This window comes from Talpa occidentalis, unplaced genomic scaffold (genome assembly GCF_014898055.3).
Source record: "Talpa occidentalis isolate TD23 unplaced genomic scaffold, MPIMG_talOcc4v2.1 talOcc4.5, whole genome shotgun sequence".
NCBI lineage: Eukaryota > Metazoa > Chordata > Mammalia > Eulipotyphla > Talpidae > Talpa > Talpa occidentalis.
The window spans coordinates 83,559,221-83,578,380 of NW_023604861.1; positions in this window are offsets into that span (position 1 = coordinate 83,559,221).

Consider the following 19,160-nt stretch of genomic DNA (forward strand, 5'->3'; position numbering starts at 1 on the left):
GCGGCCGGGACGGGACGCGGCCGGCGACAGAGCCCCGGGCGGGCTCTGGGGCGGCGGCGGGCGGCGGGCGGCGGGCGGCGGGAGGGGTGAGGCGGGGTGGGGTTGGGGGAGGAGGTGGAAGCCCGAGCGGGGCTATTGTATCAATTAAGGAAAGGCAGGCGGTCCCGGGGCGCAGGCTCTCGGCGCAGGAGTTGCGGCTGGAGGAAGAAAGGGGAAGAAAGGCAGGCAGAGGGGTGGGAGAGGGGAAAGCAGCGGCAGGATTTCAGGGTTGGTGGTTTTAAAAGCTTCTCTCAATGTGAATTTGAGTCCAAAGAGAGGCGATGCGTGTGTTTATATAGAGGCGGGAAGGCTGCGCCGCCGGCGCCCGGCCAGCCCCCCCCCCCAAGTGCGCGCACAAAGCCGGAGGCGTGGTGAGAGGCCGGCGGCCGGAGCGTGTGAGCGCCCGCCGCCCGCCCGCCCGCCCGCCCCGCCCCGCCGCCGCCCGGGACCCACTTGTGGCCGCCGCAGGATCAAACTCAGTTCACCTCTCGCCTCCTCTTCCTTCTCGCCGGCGTCTCGCCGAGCCCGGCACCTACAGACGGACGAGATGTGAGACACGCGCGCGCACACACACACACACACGGTGCGCACTCGCACGGTGCCCGCTTGGCTGCTAAGGATACTTCCCTCCCTCTCCCCCCTCCTGGGTGTAGGGCCCCCCTCTTTCCGCGCCGGGCCGTCCCTTGTGGGTCAACGCCCCATCGGATGAGGTCTGGAGCGGACTGAGAGGTGCCCCGAGCCCCTGAGGGTCCCTGGCGCCTATTCCGCCGAGCCTAGCTAGCTCCTATCTCCCGGGGCCCCTCAATGCCCCCATTTGCTTCTTCCAGCCCCCCTCAGCCGGGGCTTTCACCCTGGACCGGTGCAAGCCCAAACCTCCCGAGCCCAGGACTTCGGCCCCGCCTCCAGGTGTCTTGCCCCCAAGCCCCCGCTGCTCCCCTCCCGGCCCCTCCGTCTGCGTCCGGGGCGGCGGGCGCCGGAGTCCCCCGTCCCGGACACCTGGAGCCCCCCTAACTTTGTAGTTCCCTCAGCCCCTCGCCGCGTCGGAGGAGCCCCGTGCTGGTCCCAGTGAGTGTATCGCGCCGAGGACACATGCGGCGCCTTGGCACCGGGAGGCGGGAGGAGCCGGGCACAAACGTTCATTGATACAAATGAATAAATAAACATGCCGGGGGAGCCCGGCCACCTTCCCCCCGCCGGCCGCGGAGGGCCCGGCGCGCGTGCCTGTGCGAGGTGTGCGTGTGGCCCGGGGCCGCACCTGTGTGCGTGCGTGTGTGTGTCCCCGGGTCGGCTGCACGTCTGCGGAGCCCTGCGGTGTGTCTAGGGGGCCGTGTGTTCTCCCTGGAGCTGCGTGTGTGTCTGGGCACCCGCGCATCCCTCTGTCATCTGGGCTCTCCTCCTGCGTGAGTGTGATGGATGGCGGTCTGGTGCCAACCCCACATCGTCTGGCGACGCCTGGCTCGCCCGCTCCCGCGGCGTGTCCTGCTCTCCCAGCCCCCGCGTCTCTCCCCGCGTTCACTCGCGCTCCCAGAGCTGCACACTCGATAGCCTCCTTCAGTTTAGGACGGCGTGTGCATGAAACCAGACTCCTCTTTCAGCACCTCCTCGGCGCCCAGCGAGAGCTCTGTTTTACACTTCACTGCAAGAGAATGAGCGCGAGCGGCTAAGGTGCGAGCATTTGTGCTGCCCTCCCTGTGTGAGCGCTTCTGAGGTTGCTGCGGAGGGCGGAGTTGTGCAAACTGGTCTCCGGGCTTCCTGCGCTGGGGCATCTCCACTCTCACTCTCTGCCCTGGAACCCCACCTGGTGGACAGTTCTAGAACTACGCGTTCAGGGGAAGCCACTGCTTCTTGCCCGGTCCTCAATCTCCGTTCAAAGCGGGAGATCAACCCTAAAAAAATCTGCTGTGGGCTTCCAAAGGGCCCCATCCCTCCCCCATCAATGCCCTCAGATTTCCTCCCCCGGTGGCTTGGGCTCCAGACACTCAGAAATTTCCTGTCAGGACCTCTGTGACCCCAGAAATAGAGAACTAGGTACATTCGAGCACCAGGGTTTTGAAGAACCCTAAAAATCTAGCCTGACTCCCCAGGTATAGCGCTGGCTCCAGAGGTGGTGAAACGGGCACCATGATCCTGAGGAACGCACCTGGGGAGACATGGGTCTGAAAGGACAGCCTGATGGAAATTCAAATCGATGCACTGGCAAATACTGCGCATACACACTCTCAGGAAAGCAGGACACTTAGAGATTCACTGCCAATAGACACACACACACACACACACACACACACACGGCCTCCTCACTACTAACCTCAAGTCTACAGGAGGTGTCTGCTCTTTGTCTCCAGCCCTGAAGTCTCCCAAATTCACTGCCGCCTCCTGCCCTGCCCCTACTTCCCATCTGTGCCCTGCCAGCCTCCCCTCCTGGTGGCCTGTGGTGTGGGTGTTGGAGGGGACATGGGGCTGTGCTCTGGAGTCCTGCTCGCCCAGCCACCACCTGGACCACTGGGTGGGAATGTCCATGGGGACAGCACAGCCCCAGAGCACTAGTTGCTGGATTTCCTCATTGGAACCACCTCTCTGCTCAAATCCCAAAGAGTGCTTAGGGAAAAAAGAGAGGAAGCCGTGGCACTGTAATTCTCTCAGACTTCCCAGCCGTGCTGGGGAGAATAGGATTGTGGGGGCAGCGCCGCAGACATGTCAGAGGACCATGAGGAGGAGAAGGTCAACAACCATCTCCACCAGTGACACTTCATCAGAGGACACTCTTGGATCCGCCTCTCACGGGCTTCTGACCTTGGCCCCGACCTCAGTCTGATTCGGTCCCCGTGGACCCCTGAGCCTAATTCCAGCTTGACCCCTAACTCTGGTCACAGATGAGACCTATGCCTGATCCCAGACTGAATCCCAGTCCCAGCAAATATCACCCACCCCACCTTCGGCCAGAAGAGCGTGCCTGGCCCCCTGTGGACTGCCCCAAAGGTGGGGAACAACTCGCCCATGGGGCTATGTGAGGCAGGCATGGGTTATGGGACAGAATATTTTCTCACTGTGGCCTAAGTGTGATCTGCCCTTTCCTCAGTGAGCACCCCTTTCTAATTTCACAGGCATTCCTGGATGCACCCCTTCTCTCCCCCGACGCCCTCCTGGGCACATCCCAGGACTTCAGTTACTGCCTGCAGTGCTCTGAGGCCTTGACCCACAGCTTGCCCGCCACGTCCCTGTAGCCCTTCAGGCACCTTGAAATCAGCCAAAACAGAGTGGGGGATCCGGCAAAGGGATGTTCGTTTCAGCACACTTCCAACTAGATGAACTTCGCAGTGCAGGGTAAAGCGGGGTTGGGGAGGGGGTGTGATATGGGGCCAGGCTTCCGCACTGGGATTATGCAGGCAGGCCCACTCACTGTGCCTGCTTTGCAGGCTCAGAAAACACCCATCCATGGGCCCGATCTGCTGTGGACCTGCCCCTCACTGAGGCACAAGCTCCCCGAGTCCCTTGTATGTGTGCAGTCCCAGAGAACTAAGCTGCAATTTTATTCCATCTCCACAAGAGCCCTGTGCACTAACACTCTTTTTAGATATTAGATTTACATATTCTGTTTTGTACTAATAAGAAAACCGAGCCCTGAGGCCCCATCCCCATGGTATCGTCCTGTTCCGCTCCCCGAGCAAGTGTGCAGCCCGTGTGAGCCCGGCCCCGCTGCCCTTTGTTTAATACTCGGGCTTCTGGTTGGTAACATTGACAACGGGGAGCTGTCGATTTTTGCAATCAATTTTGCATGGTTGGGCTCTGAGTTTTTAAAACTGACTTTTTTTTTTTTTTAATTGATGTTTAAACTACCTCTGCTTCCTACAATCAGAGCCAAATGGAAATAGGGATAAAGGTAGGGGTGGCGCCTTTATCCTACTGGCCAGGATCTAGCGAGAAGAAAGCAGGACTGATATTCTGGGGTCTACAGTGCTTGTGGTCCCCCATCTGCCCCGTAATCTAGCCTAAGGCATGAAACTCAGAATTTCGCTCTGCACTTGGTCCTGTCCTGCCTTGCTGGCACGAAGGGGTCTTTGTAAATAAGCTCTAGCCTCCTCTCCATCTTCCCCAGAACCTTAGGCTGGTCCCCATTTCATTCTAAGACCTCTCAATACATACTTGACAGCAGCAGAGCCCCTTGCCGGAAAAAATGCCCGCTCCCGCGGGGAAGCCACATTCTCCATCCTTTGAGAATCTGCCGAGCAGAGGGCTCAGACAGGTCCCTCCACCCCTCTGCAGAACCGCAGCAGAGACTGCCACTCCAGCACGTTAGCAGTGCCCCTTGGCCTTGGATCCTGGCCTGGGACCTCAACATTCACCCCCGGGCCTCTTTGTTAACCTTCTCCGCTCCGTGCCCGCTAGCCATTCAGAACAGGGCGCAGCTAGGCCGGCTGCACCCCACCACCAGCAACGCTCAAGGACAGTTTGAGGACACTCCCTGGCTGTGCCCTGGTGACTCTGAGAGGGGCAGGGACCCCTGTTGTCCCGGCTGGTTGGGGGTGAGGAGTTAACCCAATTCGTTTGGAAATCACCACAGTGCCATGGATATTGCCTTTCTGGTGTCCCCAGGGGCTAAATTTTATCCATCACCCCTGTCTGGCATCTTCACGGAGGGGCCCAGACATTGTTGTTTAGAACATTCACCCACCGCTTCCCAACCTCTGCCGCCGTCCTGCTGTCTGTGACGCTGCTGCTGCAGCCAGGTCGAGCCTGGCTCGACCAGATTCTAATTGCTTCTTGAAGGTTTCCTTTGCCCCTTAGTGTGACTTGCCCCCACTTCATCCCCAGGTACCCTCGTTCTTTGACTCATCAGATACATATATTTTTCATTTTTGTTTTTCGGATAACAACCCCTGTCCAAGCGTCTCCAGGGGCAGTGCCGGAGGCAGGCACAGCCGGGCTCCTCACTCCCAGTCACGCAGACGCCAGTAGGACAGAGCCCCTCAACGCCCCCCCGCCCCAGCCCCTCGCAGCCTTGGGAAGGGTGGCCCTCAAGAAGGAACCTGGCTGCTCTCTCGTTTGCCTGGATATGGAACCAGCCTCATCACAGACATCTCAGCTTCTGAGTCTTGCCCCAGAAGGAATTTTTGGAAAGACATGGAATACCCCCATCCTCCCCTGTCAAAACCCCCAAGCCCAGTCCTTTGCCTTCCACCCCACACCCAACCCAGACGAAAGCAATCCAAAAAGGGACTTGCCAATGGAGAGAACAGGGTAGGGACGAGGAACGCAGCTGACAGCTGTGTCCAAATCGGCAATGCCTGGAAAAGAGTAGCCTGCGGTGGCCAGGGGACCCCAGCAGTGCCCGAGCTGGCTGTGGCTGGCAGGGACAGTGCGGCAGCGATGGCGTTCCCTCAGGCCCGGGGAGCCAAGAGCCCTTTATAGCCTGAAACCTGCCCTGGCACCGCCCACTGGGCGGTTGCAACCAGGCCTGCAACTAGGGGAGTCGCTGGGAGCTGGGAGGGCATCCGCCCCAGGACCCCAGGGCCAGGCCCCCACACACAAGCATCTGGGATCCAACCTCCTCCCATCCCAGGCAACTCTATGTCCTGGTATGTGTGTGTGTCTGTGTGTGTGCGCGTGCGTGCGCTCGTGCTTAAACGTCCATTCAAAGACCTCAGATCCCTTTCCCTCATCCTCTTTCTCTGGCAGTAACAGTTTTTGAAAGCATGGGGAGAGCAGTGTGTTTCTGCTCAGTTTATCAAATTACAGTCAGTGACAAAGGACTGAAGTGCATTTTCTTGAAGGCTTGACAATTGGGATCCAGGAAGAAAAAAGAAAGGCATGACAGCGAGCCCAGAGCTTTTGTGGAAGGTAAAACACCGATATGAAAGGCGGGGATGTGGTTGGGTGGCTCGAAGTGAATGTGCCTTCACGTTATTTGGTGTTAAAAACTGCTTCCCCCACTCTCCACCTAAATTGCAAAAATCCCACGGATCCCAGAAATTGCAAGATTGGTTTTTGAAAGGAACACTCTTCATTTTCACGTGGACTAGGTCAGAGAAGCTGAGTACAGCGTTTCCCTGCAGGGCTCCCTCCAGGCCACCCCCCACCCCATGCCAGGGAAACCTGCCCAGAGAGGTCGCTCACTGAGGTCCAGTGCTTCTGGAATCCCCTCCCCCTCCTCAGCCTGTGCAGCCAGGTTCCCCTCCGTGGAATGGTTGGGACCAAGACCAGCGGGTTTTTCCCTGTTGGTCAAAGTTCTTCCCTGAACCTCACCTCCGAGGATCTTGAGATGGAGAAGGTAGATTCAGGGCAGCTTGGAGGGCACTGGACTACTCATCCCAAAGATTTCCACCCCTTGGGGGCAGAGAGGAGGGTGGCAAACCATCACCAGCCTCTGATGAAGAAGCACCAGTGTGGGAGGGAAAAGAGCCTCTCATGCGGAGCTCCCGAGGAGCCTGGGCGGGAGCTACCCCGGAGGCAGGCAGACCAATTGACCAGAAGCCTTGTCCAGGGAGCTTGGAGAGCAGAGCTAACCCAAGGACCTTGCTGGCAGCGCTCCCCGCTCTAAGGTCGATCCAGTCCTCTTGCAGGAGGTGGTGGTGCCTGCTGACCACCTCTCAGCAGGAGATGGCGAGGCAGGACAGGGAGACTGTGTGGGTGCCTACCTGAAAATCCCCCATCTCCTCCACATCCACATCCACATCCACATCCACATCCACATCCACATCCACACCAAGTTAACATCCAAGATGCTGCAGCTTTAATTACTTCCTCTCTTTGGCCAAAGATCAGAGGGACAATTCCCAGGAGATACCTGGAATGTGATGGTCAAGGTGATTCTAGCACCGGCCTGTGAGCCCTCCAGGATTTCACTGGTCCCAACGGCCTGACCACGCTGGAGCTCCCCAGTGGTCCTAAGAGGGTGTTAGTCCCCCTAACGCATTCTGTCTACCAGCATTCCCACCCAAACTCTACCCTTCTTCATCCAACAAGCTTCAGGACAAGTTCCCTGGCCTCCCAGATGTCCCCCTGCAAATAGATTTCCACCCCAAAACCCCCTCTCTATGGGAAGTCTGGGAACTCTTAGTCTCTTAGATTTCCCTCCTCTGGCTTCATTCCTCCCTCACTGTCCTGCTATCCCGAACTCAGTTACTCTTCATACTTGCAAACATGCAGTGGCTTAGGAACTGAGAACGGGGCGGAGGCCCCAGATCTGCGGGCCCTCTGGTTAGCTCGCACACCGGATGCGCTTTCCCTGCCTGACCCTCACGTGCGTCTCCAGTTGGTGATTAGAAGGGAATGAGGGCTAAGGCAGGGAGTCCTCTTAGACTTCCCATAGCTCAGGTAATAATAATAATAATAATACTAGTGGTAACTCTGGTGATAGCAGCGCAATAATCATCTCATGCTTAGTCAGTACGTCCCACGTGCCTGGCACTTTTTAAAGCGCCTCACCTGTATTATTTCATTTAATCCTCACAGCAACCCCAGGAGTGAACTCCATTATCTCCACTTTAGAGGAAGAATCTAAGGTGGCAAGGGTTTCAGCCACTCGCCCAAGTGAATCCTGCTGCACTTGGGGCTTAAATTTAATGTTTCTTCTTCATTGAGGTGCTTAGTGTCCTCTAGAGTTCAAACCCAGAGAATCCGGATTAGCGTCTGAGCTGTTAGCCCGCACACTGAGGGCTCAGCCAAGCTAGTAGCAGCAGCGGTGGAGGGAAGTGGACAGAATTTCTAAGTCTTTAGAGTCCACATCAAAGTGAATTTGAACAATTATTCGGCAGCTATTTAGGTGCGGAGGGTGTGAGGAGCAGGGAGGATTTCAGACTGGGAAACTGGGTACCTGATGGTGACTTGTACTGTGTTAAGGAACTCGGGCAAGGGAGAGCTTGGGAAACTAAGTGACGAGGGTGGTTTTGCAGGGTGTCCCAGGGGACCGCGGCGTAGCCACGCGGGCCTCTCCCATGGGCTGTTGGAGCCAGAAGTCTGGGCCACAGAAGACAGATCTGGGCTGGAGGGAGTTCTGAGCATCACCTGCATTCAGGAGCTCACGGAGAACGTAGGAGAAGTGAGGCCGCCACACAGAGAAGTGGGCTGAGGCTAGAGCCCTAAGAAAGACCGGCACCGACAGCTAAGGTCCAAGTATAGGAAAAGGGGCCCGGGAAAGAGGGACCTCTTTTCTTTGCCCAAAACATACACCCTACTCAGCCTCACTTGAGACTGATTTTTGTTTGTTTGCCCTCAGCACTGAGAATCGCAGGGTTATCAAGGAACTTGGGTTAGCCGTTTCACCCCAGTCCACACGTGTGCACACGCACGGACACCTTCATGGCCGACACACCCCGTAGGTGGGATTCTTTATCCAGCTGCCTCTTTAGCCGTTCATTTTGGCATCTTCTAATTGTATATGAAACCCTCTATTTCACTGAGGCTTTTTCTGTCGCACAGTGACAGAAACATGTGGACAAGCATCCCCCAAGTGGGTGGGGTCTGTCTGTCCCCAGACGAAGATGGGATCCAGGCAGCAGGCTGGCCCCCTGCAGACTGCTGGCTCCTGGGGAGCACGTCCCAGCTCTGGGGGCTTCAGCTCTGTGCTCAGGGCTGAGACAGGAGGGAGACCTCTGCAGAGTGGGGACCGTGAGGATCCAGTGAGGGGAAGAAGGACCAAAACATAGCAGACAGAGTGGACCTGCATAAACCCCACGGTGGAGCAGGCGGCAGGCAGTGAACAGGGAGAGATGGAATCCCTTCCTGGGTGCTCTCCGACCACAGCTGCATGGAGGCACAGGAAATTGGCCTTAAGAGGTCTGGGCCTGGGGGACACTGGGACAAAAAGATGGGAGAGAGATGAGGGAAGGGGCGGAGGATGGAGGTGCTTTGCAAAGTAACTAGTTATGGAAACACCAGCCTGACAGCCTGGGGTAGGCATGCCCTCTAAGGGCAGACAGGGCATTTGTGCTCAGAGGCAACAGTGGGGAAGATTCTGGCAAAACCATCCCCTGGAGAGCAGGGAGAAGGAAAAAGCTCCCAGAGTGTCCGCTGCTGGGGGAATGCATGCATCCCTACTTGTTCTGGCTCAAGGGTCTGGCATCATGGCCTGGGAGCCACTTGGCTGGTAGGAGAAGGGCCATCTGCCACGCTCAGCACCTTAGTACCTGATGAGCAGTGACTGGCGGAAAGGAAGCCTCACAAGAGCCTGGGTGTAATAAGGAAGGTCAACCGGGGTAAGGATGGTGTGGACATGGGGCAGAGTTCTCAGAGGGGGCTACACTAACATAAAAAGTCACTGCATGACCCTCTGCCTCGAGCTCAGCTCAGCCCGTGACTGGCCCTAACTAGGACCCAGCTCAGATGCAGCCATGACCACTTTGGGGGAGGGAAAAAGAACTACTGTGGGGCAGGGGCGGCCCCACACTCAGTTCCCACCTCTCTGCTCCCCTGGGTCTCGGTGTTGTGGGAATTTCTTTCCGCTGCCTGTTCCTGTGACGGCCTGGTCCTTTCCAGACCCCAGGGTAGCGCACACTTGGGCACTGAAAACTACCGAGAGCAGGCCACCCTATCCAGAGTTGGAGAGTCATCTGGAAAGGAGACGTGTGTGTCCAAGGCAACGCTTGTGTCCACCCGAGAGCCGCCCAGCCAACGCAGGCCGCTGTGGCTCTCCAGCTGGTCGTCTTGCCTGAGTCACTTCACCTCTCCGAGGCTCCATTTTCCTTTAAAAATGGGGACAATAAACCGGCCTTATTGGGCATGTCAGCTGTGAGGATTTTCAAAAAGGTATTGAATGTAAAGCACCTGACTCAGCTGTGGGCTCACAGCAGGGAGTGATCCCAGTAGCTAGAGCCCTGGGGTCCTCACTGGCATGGGCTCCTTTTGGAGCCCTGGGAGTGACCCCAGTGGTGCATATTTTTGCAGCATTTTCTTAGAGTCCCCCATATCATATGAGCTTCAGAATCTACAAATCCTGGGGCCTGAAATACAGGTTCCCCCCTTCCTGCTCTGCCCACTCCTAGATGAGATGCCTGTCAGGCTGGCAGCGCTGACCTGAGCCCTGGGCAGAGACTCAGTCCCGGTGCGGTCCTGGCCAAACCTCCTTCCTAGCAGGGGCTTCCTCCAGGACCCTCTCAGCCCTGACTGGGCGGGCGCCTGCTGCTCCACCCTCCCTCCCAGCAGCCACCCACCAGGACCAGCTAGACACGTTCCCTGGTTGCCTCTGGGCGCTGTGTCCAGTCCTGGCCGGGGCTGTGCTCCAAAAATGATGAACTCCTAGAGAAACCAGTTCTAGGGTTGTGCTAGGCAACACAGGAGCTCAGGAATGGGCCTTGAGGAAAACAAAAGCCACTTGGCTGGCTTCTCCATTAGCACCCGTTTCCCTAAGGAGCCTTGGAGGGAGTGGGGACACAGGGCTCCCTCCTCAGTGTCTGGGAGATGGATGGGACTGATTTTTTCCACAATTCCTCCCCATAAATCTGATTTGGCCCCTCATCTGTCTAGGCCAGTCTCCACGGAGGTGTGTGGTAGTGATGAATGGGCTGCCTGGCTAATGTGACTGGGGTGGCAGGGACTTGGGGAGGAGCTCCGCTCTGATGGATGGGCCCCGCAAGGGCATATTGCATTAGACACCCATAATGCAATCAGCAGGGCCATTACGATACCAATTTGTTGCTCTTCTTCACCAGGGTGGGGCAGTGGAGCTGGAAGATTAAGGAGGATGTCAGGACTTTGGAGACACCTGGGGGGATTTTAGGAGGGGGCAAGATTTCCCTGCTGGGGCTATTACTGTAGAAATAACATGGAACCAAAGTGTAAGCTGGAAAGGGGAGCGAGAGATCCCGAGAGAAGGTGTGACCTGTCCAAAGTCATTTCTGGAACCAGAGGGAGAGTTGGACTTAGCCCTGAGTCTCCTGCCTTCTGTGCCAGGGTAGCCAGGGGTGGCAGAACTGATGGGATGAAAAGGAGAGGAGGCATCTGGACTCTGTGTTGCTGGAAGGCTTTACCCCACCTCAGGACATCTACTGAAATGAAAGAAGCCAATGACCGCTTCTCCGCAAAAGGAGGAGGCCTGTTGCAGGCTCCTCCACTGGCCCTGGATGGGACCCACACCAGACACCCACCCGCCCTACCTGCATTAGTCTGCTCTTGTTCTCCTAAGCACTACATCGTCCAGTTCTAGGTCACCTGAAAGCAACTTTGACAACAAAAGATTAAAGGGAAAGTGAAAAGGAAGGATGTTCAAAGCCGTGGTCACTAGCATGCGTGAAGGCTTAGGGCGCTCTTCACCTCTCAGGCTGGCAACATTAGAAAGTGGAACAATGCAAGGGCGGTTGACCGTGAAGGACCTGCTGAAAAGCTGTCAGCAGCTCCTGGGTGCTGGGGCTCCCCCTCAGCTGGGGGTTCCTGGTTGCTGCTCTGACTCCAGGCCCCATGCCCACGAGTCTCAGCTCTGGGGGTCCCTCCTCCCCTCTGTGGTGAAATTATTGTCCACACTTTTATGCATTTGTGCCCTTTATTTGGACGTCAGGGGCAGGAAACTGATTCTTGTACCCTCAGTTCCTGGACATTTCGGGCAGTGCAGGCCTGACTCTTTGTTCCTTTCCCCACCTTCACCCCAGCCTTGCTCTTGATCCCCCACTGCAGACTCACACTCCCTTCTGTTGGTATATGGATGCAGATATATAGTCGATTTTTTGAAAATAAAAGTATTTTCTAAGTGTAGATTTAAGTCGCATAAATGATCTTGCAATATAGATTTCATGTTTCAGGTTTGTCTTTAAAAATTAAGATTTTAAGATCTATTCATGATGCTTTAGGTACTTCTGGTTCACTTTTGATGGTGGCAAAATATTCCAAAATATGTATCTTTCCCATTTTACCCTAAGACACCTCGATTCCTTCCTTCTCCCCGTTACTGCAAACATCTGTGCAGTGGATGTCATCTTCCCTGGGCGTTTAACCAGGGCCCTGTAGGACGTGTACACGCTAAGTTCTGCTGAGTGACTCTGGAGAGGCTGCCCTAATCCACACTTTTGAGCACAGCACAAAGGTCCCTGGTTCCCCTCATGGTCAACTGCACTTGCATTATTCCACTTTCTAATGTTGCCAGCCTGAGAGGTGACAAGTGCCAGAAGCCTTCACACACACTAGTTACCACCGCTTTGAACATCCCTCCTTTTCACATTCCCTTTAATCATCCTTCTGCTTAAACATCTTCCTTTTACTAAGTGGGAAACTCTAACTCATGGGCCTCCCCAGTGGCACAGCGGTTGAGCGCTGGGCTGCGGAGCTGCCCGCAGCCTCTGCAGCGCCGGTTCGATACCCGGCTGCTCCCTGGCCACCGGAGGAGGGTCCCACATGGCGCGCAGACCTCTCCTGCTGCCTGCTGCTCCCCTCAGCAGTGTACTTCGTCAGTCTGTCTGTTCTGCTCCCTGCTCTGGCCCTGGTGAATTCTCTCACCTTCCCACGCTTCTGACTGTACCCAGTGCTTGTATGTATAAATAAATAAATAAATAAATAAATAAATAAATCTTTAAAAAAACCAAATCTCATTGATGAAATTTTCTAGTTTGTTACCCCCTTGGTACTAGTACATGTTGTATACATCATCCCAGCGCCTGGCTTATCCTCTCTCTCTTCCTCACTCACACACTCTCCCCTTATCTTGGTGCAAGGCAGAGATGGTTCCTGCCTCCTTAGAACCATGGAGGAGGAGAGAAAAGGAGGAGAGAGAGAGTGGGGTGGATTGTACTGATAGGAGCTTGGAAATCAGACAATTCGTTATAAGCTTCTTTCTCTTGATGAATAAAAAAGAAACAGAAATGGCATTCTTCATAGTCCCAGTGCCTATGCTTTCAATCAGCATTTTTCTGAACAAATCCTCGCCTAGCTGCTCCAGGCCCTCACTCACTTCTCTCAAGCAACTTTATTCCAGCCATTTCTAAACACTTTTTCCTTTCTGCCTATAATCAAGCCAGTATGTCTCTCATCCTGAATAGACTCTCCCTTTCTGCAAATAGACTCCGGGCTGACCCCTCATAAGGATAGGATGCAAGAGAAAGAGCATGATGGCTAGAATTGAAAGGCCTTGAGGAAATCAAACTTTTCTGGGCCTCCGGAACTGGTCTGTACATTGGAGGTAGATTAGTTGTGAGAATTATTTTTTTTTCTTTAAAGATTTATTTATTCATACATACAAGAACCGAGATACAGGTCAGATGCGCGGGAGGGTGAGAGGACTCACCAGAGCCAGAGTGGGGAACAGAACAGGCAGACTGACCAAATACACTGCTTAGGAGAGCAGCGGGCGGGACAGGAGAGGTCTGCTGCGCCATGTGGGACCCTCACCGGCCGGCTGAAATCGAACCAGCCCTTCAGAGGCCGCAGACATCTTCACAGCACTGCGTTCAACCACCTGCGCCACCAGGGAGGTCCATGAGAATTATGTTAAGCACATGATATCCCTTGGTCCCCAAACTCTTCCCTTCTTCATGTTTCTAAAAGATATTTTCTACACACGTCCGAAATTAAATTTGTCTTTTCTCAAACCAACCCTCCTCTGAGACCTTTTTTTTTCTAGAAACCCCACCATTTTCCCAGTAAAGCCAGGGAACCTCCACCTTCCTGTTTGTTTGGTTAACCAGAAGTCGATTGATTCACCTTGCATGTTGATTCTTGAATCTGCGCCTCATCGGCATCCTCATTTCCACTGTCCTTCCAGCAGAGGAATCTTCAAGTTGGCTAAGAGTTTGTTTAGAAACAAAGTGTACAAATTAAGTCTGCTGGTAACCTAGTTTTTCAGGTTACTTCTCACCCTAATTGCTTCTGCCAACACACTCATCTGATGACTTACAGGAATCACAAACCTCCATGAACAGCACTCGAGTTCCTGCCCCAGATGAAGTTAATTTTAAAAGTTATGTCAAGGAACAGATAACCCTTAATATACCGAATGAAAGAGAGGAAAGATATGATTTCTCAAAAAAAATTCTTCCTGTGTACTTCAGAATAAAGTCTTTTGAAGGCAGCATAAAAACAGTAGAACAAACGAATCTCACTTATGAATATTCATATAATAATCCTAAATCAGATCTACTAAATAAAACCCAGAAGTTCACCAAAACAATAAGACATCATCTTGAAATGGGGTTGAACCCATACATGAACCAGAAGATGTTTTGACATTACTGTGTTAATAAGTAAAGGAGAAAGATAAAGGCATTTGATTAAAATTCAAACCTATAATTGTAAAAGCTTATCTTAAGCTAGGAGTAGAGGAAAACTCTCTTTACTTGATAAGCTTCTAGCAGACTTTATAATTAACTACTAAACATTACAAGCACTTTAATTAAAGCAAGGAAAAGCACCACATCATAGCATGACCACTGTTATTCAACATTGTATGATCTTAGCCAATAAGAAAGAAAATTAGAACTGCAAAGGAAAATCAAAAGTATAAGATTATAAATACGAGAAATAGTACTTGGACGGTTTTCTTTTTTTCTTTTTTTTTTTTTATAAATTTTATTGTTATATTCCCCATACAATTGCAGCCCCCCCATTCTGACCCCAATCCCTCCCCTCCCGCCCCCGCCCCACTAAAATTGTCTCTGGTTCATAGTTTTTTGTTGATTTTGATTTTCACTTTCTTATAGTTATTCATTTTCCTGGTCCCTTATTTAAGTTTTCTAGATTCCTGCTATGAGTGAGACCATCCGGTATTTTTCTTTTTCTTTTTGGCTTATTTCGCTGAGCATGATCCCTTCCAGCGCCATCCATGTTGCTGCAAATTGCATGTGTTTATCTTTTTTGAATGCTGAGTAATATTCCATGGTATATATGTACCACATCTTCTTGATCCAGTCATCTATTTTTGGGCATTTGGGTTGTTTCCAAAGCTTAGCTATTGTAAACAGTGCTGCTATAAACATAGGGGTGCAGGTGTTCTTTGGAATTGATGTTTCTGTGTCCTTTGGGTAAATATCTAGGAGTGGAATTGCTGGATCATATGGAAGCTCTATGTTTAGTAGGTCCAGAAATCTCCACACAGCTCTCCACAGTGGTTGGACCAGTTTGCACTCCCACCAACAGTGCAGAAGAGTTCCTTTTTCTCCACACCCTCGCCAGCATTTGTTGTTGCTAGTTTTTTTAATATGTGCCATTCTCACTGGTGTAAGATGGTATCTCATGGTAGTTTTGATTTGCATTTCCCTGATGGCAAGTGATGTTGAACATTTTTTCATATGCCTGTTGGCCATTTGCATTTCCTCTTCAGAGAAGTTTCTTTTTAGCTCTTGTGCCCATTTTTTGACTGGATTATTTTCTTTGTTGTTGCTGAGTCTCATCAGTTCTTTGCAGATTTTTGTGATCAGTTGGACGGTTTTCTCAGCTTTCATGATTATTCATCTTTGGGGGCTTTTTTCCCCCTTCTTGGGTCAATTTTGGTAATAGATATTTTTCTAAAAGCATCTTTTTTTTTGGCTTCCAGACTTATTTCCACAAAATTATATGCCGTATCCTCAGCATTATTTAATTTAAATTATCCTTTAAAATTATTTAAAGTCTGTGGTTATTTCCATTTTCTGACTTAATTTTGTTTAGGAATCAGGAGAATATTTGTATTTTTTACTACCTTTCTTCTTGATTAGGTTTGCATAGTGATTTGTCTGTTTCATCCTTTCATCAATGAAAAGTTCTTTCACTTAAAAAGGAATAGGAAGCTATCATTATTTACAGCTATTAGGCTCCCTGCAATAGAATATTCCAGAGAATCAACCAAAAATCCACTCGTTCAAATAAAAGCATGCAGTAACTCTTTCAAATACACAGCAAACATATAATCAATAGTTTTCTTATGTGTTAGCATTAATAAACTTGAAAATGTAATTTTAAACATATAATGAATGTGAATATTCAAGTGAGTAATGTGAATTTATGAAAGACTTATGGATGGGAAAAAACACATAAAACTTTATGAAAGACATAGAAGAAAATCTAGAGAGTTTACCATGTTGGGATTTCAATTTTTCTAAAACTGAATAAGTTAAATGTAATTCCAATCAAAATCCCCATGAGGTATTTAAATTGAAGCTTCTCAAATTAATTCTAAAGCTTATTTGTGAGAATAGACATACAAGAAGAACCAAGAAATTTTTGGAAAAAGATCAATGATGGGAGAATTTTCCTACTAGATATTGGAACATATTTTAAGGTTACAAAAATTAAAAGACTCAAATTGCCACAGAAACAGACAATTAGACTGGTAGAATATCAAATATAGAAAAAGACCCATGTAATGCAAATCAGTGGGGAAAGGATTAATTACTACTAATAAGTGTTTAGGACCTTTAGATAACCATTTTACAAAAAAAGTTATGTCTGACCTTACATAACCCCAAAATAAAATCCAAATCGACTAGTATTTAAATGTATAACAAAACTAAAATATGTTTTATAATCTGGGGGTGAGCAGTGAGTAGGAAAGTCTTTCGAAAAGATATGAAAAACTCAGGTTGGCAATTAAACTATATTTCAAAATTTTGTATGATGAAAGCTTATATAAACAATTAAAAACAGGTGAAAATGAGGGTTTAGGTTATAAATTTTGAAACTATACTGGGGTTGAATAAGTAAATGGATGGTAGAAGGTAGGAGTTAGGCTCTCATTATTGGAGAGAGATAAGCAATACTGTCTACAGGTAACCTGGTGGTATCCTGGGATGGAGCTTGGGACATCTCCATGATGTCATGTATATCGATAGCAGTACCTGTCTCATACTACACATGCAAATACACAGTTCTAGAGGTGTTTAGACAATTGCATTTACATCTAGATACGCAGATAAGTAGCTATGTGTGTGCACATAAATTATCATACATTATAAAGTTTCTAGCTCTCTCTGCTGATGATGGGGTGCACCCCAAGCATCAAGATCTTGGTTTCTATGTTTACTACAGCACTATTTATAATAGGTAAAACCTGGAAACAACCCAAATGCCCCAAAATAGATGACCGGATCAAGAAGATGTGGTACATATATACACAATGGAATATTATTCAGCAATCAAAAAAGATAAACTCATGCCATTCATAGCAATGTGAATGGAGCTGGAAGGAATTATGCTCAGTGAAATAAGCCAGAAGGAATAGCAGGAATATAGCAGGAATATAGGGGAACCAAATAAGACATCAGGGGAAAAAATAATAACAGTACAAAACACAACAGAGCAAAACAGACAATTATAAATCAGAGACATCCTGCAGGGGAGGAGGCGGGACAGGGACCAGAGGGAGGGAGGGAGGCGCACAAGGGACTGAGGTGATGGTGTCTGGGTGCATTGGGGAAGGAAATTCTATGGGGACTACACCTGAGGGGGTGGGGGGAAGCAAATATTGTTTAAAAATGAATAATGATTTAAAAATAAATAAATAATTAAAAAAAAAAATCTTGGTTTCTAAATATTCTCCCATAAAAGGCACCGGGGCCCCATGAAGAACTGATTAATTTTAGGACTGGAGCAGGGAAAGTACAAGATACATCTGAGGTATCTTAGGCTCCATCAAGTAAGGAAATGTTGAAAAGCCAGAGGGTGAGGAGGTTGTCAAGGGTACATTGGAGCCACAGAAAGAAATCTTAAGGGAGAAACCTGGAATAATTTAAGCAGTTAAATAAATAAATAACACAGCATTGCATTATAACCCCAAACAGAAAAATAAAGACATAAGTCCAAAGAATATAGATGAATAGAACTGAACTGAGAGCTCAGAAGTAAACCTATAAATCCCTATTCAATTGACTTCTACAAAGATATCTAAATTGGATCCTAGAACAGAAAGAGTATTTATGGTAAAATCCTGGTGAAGTAGGAATTTAGTTAATGCTAATGTGTCAAGGTTGCTTTTTAATATTTGCACAAAATCTTAAATGTGCCTGGTGACAGAAGATTTTTTTTAAAGATTGATTTATTTATGCATACAAAACTGGGGTACAAGACAGCAGTGCGGGGGGTGGGTGAGAGGATTCACCAGAGACAGAGTGGGGAGCAGAACAGGTAGATCTGAAATACACTGCTGAGGGGAGCAGCAGCGGGAGAGTTAGGAGAGGTCTGCTGTGCCATGTTGATTGCTCCTTGGCCGGGGATCAAACTCGTGCTGCAGTGGCTGCCTGTGGATAGTTTCATAGGTTGTGTCTTAACCCCTTGCGCCACCAGGGAGGCCCAGAAGATTTTAACAATAGCAGGTAACTGGGTGAGTGGTATATGAGAATCCTGTACACGACTTTGCCATTTTTTGGTAAGTCTAAAATTATTCTAAAATAAGTTTATTTAAAAATAAGTAGAAGATGAGAGAACATGCTTGTTTACATCTAACAAACAAGTATGTGTTAGCATAAATTAGATGAATGATCCAGGAGCTTGTGACCGACTCTATCGCTTGATAATCTCCCTCCACTTCCTACTCACTGGACTCAGATTGGTTGAGGGCAGATCCCTTGATCTCCTACCCCTACCTCTGCTCCATTATCTTTTCATTTATGCATATGGCCAATTTATTCAAAAGACTTCGTTGGAGCATATAGTATACAGCAGAAACTCTTCCAGGCACTGAGGACGAGGAGTGAACACAACACCCTGCTCTCGAAGAGCTGCAAGGACCATGTGGTGTTTGGTGTAAGCCAGACATGACAGTCTTACCAGCTTTGGCAGTGGCTGGGTAGGGATTGCCGTGTGTTCAGTTTTGACTAATAAGTTGTAGGAGGAAGTAACAGAGATCATTTTAAATAATCATTTAATTTTAAATAATTCTGACAATGCTTTATTTTAGGGGGGAAATCTGTAAATCTAAAGATGGAAACCCTGGTGGAGGTTAAATGGTTTTCAGGCTTTTCTGCCCTGGCCATTAAGATTGCCCTGCATCATGGGGCACCTGCATTTGTTACATTGTTATAGTTATACTGTTTACTTCTGTGGGCCATGGAGCAGTATTGAGATATCTGCCAAGAGAAGCAGAAGCAGAAGAAGAGGCAGAAGAGAGAGAGAAGCCCAGAGTGCAGACTTGCCTGGGAATTGGGGGACTGCCAGCCTCCCGGACCCCTGGCACCCCTGCCTGCCATGTACCTGGTTGTTGCACTACATGTAAAGCTCAATAAAAGCCTGAGAAAGCC